The sequence below is a fragment of the Alligator sinensis genome, unplaced genomic scaffold (genome assembly GCF_000455745.1).
Source record: "Alligator sinensis unplaced genomic scaffold, ASM45574v1 scaffold297_1, whole genome shotgun sequence".
Classification (NCBI taxonomy): Eukaryota; Metazoa; Chordata; order Crocodylia; family Alligatoridae; genus Alligator; species Alligator sinensis.
In genome coordinates this window covers 5,299,053-5,301,661 of record NW_005841848.1, presented here as the reverse complement: position 1 = coordinate 5,301,661, position 2,609 = coordinate 5,299,053, and positions in this window count along the sequence as shown.

Here is a 2,609-nt window from a genome sequence, read left to right as displayed (position 1 = left end):
CTTCTCTCTCGCCTTGTTCAGAGCCTCCGCTGGCGGCTTGCCCCGCGAAGTGCAGAGCCCGCCCGGCCTCCGCGGCTTCCTTAAAAGCCACAGTATGGTCTCTTTCTTTAAAAGACTGCTGCTCGGCTTCGGCCTCGTGTTCAGAATTTTGAAAAACCTCTTACATTGAAGGGTCCCCTCCGGACCAACCTATGCGGTACTCGTGGGGTGGGGGTTGGTCGTTTTTGGCCGTGTTGGTCTCAGGACACCAGCAGACTGCAATGTTTTTTATTAGATCAACTTGAACAGTCTGAAAAAATTCTTCTGTGCAGGCTCTTGGGTGCGAGCACCCTTAGTCAGGCTGACAAAGGGTGTTTGTGCCCGAAAGCTCGTAAAGAAGAATTTTTTCCAGCTATTTGAGTTGGTCTCTGAAGTACTCTTTTTCTTATAAACGGAAAATAACCGTGTGGGGCCTTTGGCCAAGTGCGACAGCAAGTAGCTAGTTAAGCCCCCCAGGCCAGAAAGTGAAACTCGCTCCTTTGCTCAGTTTGCAAACTGAAAGAAAGGAAACGTGAGATGAGCAAATGGTGAAAGGCCCCGAGCGTGCTGTGAGGTCGGATAAAGGACTGTTTAAAGGACTGTATGAACCTTGCGGGGCTAATAGTCATAGGAAGATGGATAGATGTGATATTGAAGTAAATTAGGCTTTAGGATGCCCATGCTAGTAATGGGTGCCACAGATGGCACAGGCAACTGCTGTGTATGGGATCTAGGTGCTCAGAAAAGGGATCTCCCTTTTGCTGGACTGGAGGGATTGATCCTCCAGCAACAGGAGGAGAGCAAGGGCAGGATACCGCTGACAGATGAGGTATCTGGTGTCACTTCCTGAGTCAGTTTAATTCTTCCCTGGCCCTGCAGCTACTGTCAAATGCAGGACTTTATCCTTGCCATATAAAACCCCAGGCTGCTTATGGATGCTAAAGAAACGAACAGAAAAGCCCAGTCCTTGACCAAAAGAAGCAGCGTGTTCATTTGACTTGGCTCTGCAGCATCTGTTTAGATCTGGTGCTTCAGCAGGGCTTTTTGGCTCTTTTATCTAATAGCTGATTGAATCTACAGATGTTGAGTGAGCTATGTCCAACTAAGACGGTGCCTCTTCTGGACATGTGCTTGGTTCAGCACAGGAACATGCTAAGTTTAAAGTGAAGTGCTAGGGGATTTTTTTTTTTCAGGTCTGTAAGCAGCCACAGTGCTTATGGGGTCAGAGAAGGTTTAACATGGCTCTTGACAGTGATACATCCTCTCACAGCAGTTTTCTGCCCCCATCATGCTCTTCACTGAAACTTGAGTCCCCTTGCCTCCATTCCTGCACCCAAGGGCACAAACTTTATCAGGCAAACCTCAGAGCACACATGGGGCCTTAACTTGTGGCACACCTGTCAAAAAAGTTGACCACCACAGTGATAGATGGCAAATAGGGCTAACGGGTTAGGCGCTTACTGAAAAGTGTTCTTGGCTTCATGGTGGTATCATTAAACAACAAGTCCATATCTGTGACAACAAATAGGAAGAGAACTATAAAGGCACAGTGAAGTTTACCTGGTAATAGTATTCAGGGTTGAAATGGTAACATTTGAGACTTGGCAAACTAGTGAGAAAGTACATCTGGAAAAGGATCTCAGAAGTTTCTTGTATACGTATTAGAATATATATTTAGTAGCTAGAAACATTCTAGGGGGAATTGTACATTTGGCAACTAAATACACTGATCAAAATACATTTCAGTTTTGAGACTCTTAGAACAGTGATATTTTGCAGGCTGCTGGCCAAACAAATACTTAGGAGGTCATGTGTATATATCCAGTCTCAGAAGGATTGGGTAATGCATGCAGTCAGGACAGAGCATGCAAATCAATATTGAACACATGCTTTCGACATTGGTAGCCGCTGAATGTAATTAGTTATCTTTCTAGATAATTTAAGGTCTGTTTTTTTTTTTTTAAACCCCTAGTTAATTATAATTTAAGCAGTGTGTAAGGTGTTGTCTGATCATTAGATTTGGGATTTGGATTTGAATTTCCTTTTAAAGATACAGGCTCCACTTGTAAAATAACATTGATTAATAACAAAACAAGTTTAAACAGCTCATGAATACATGCTTTGGGGTCAGTCTTGTCCCAAAATATTTGCTACCTTCGAAGTTGCATGCATAGGAAGGCTCACTTATTCAGAGGATAAAGGTTGTAGCCATGTTGGTCTAAAATTACAAAGTATCGCCTCTAGAACATTAACTCCTTATTCAGGGGAAGTATTCTTTCCTATCTGAATTGCACTGATCCCCAGATGATGCAATTTCCTACTTATTCAGAAAAAAACATCCCTAAAACAGGGATACAAAAAATCAGGGGCTCAATATAGACATTGGATGTATGATGCATTACAACCTGCCTGACATGTGATTTACCAGGTACCTGCCAGACCTGACCTTTTACATATTCCTTTCTCCCCTTCCCTCCCCTGCTTTTTGTCTTCCTAATTTTCAGTTATTTCCGTTTTCACAGACAACCTCTTTTCCACCTTGAGTTACTACCACTGTAGAGTCTCCTTTACTCACTCTTCCCCCCTCCCCC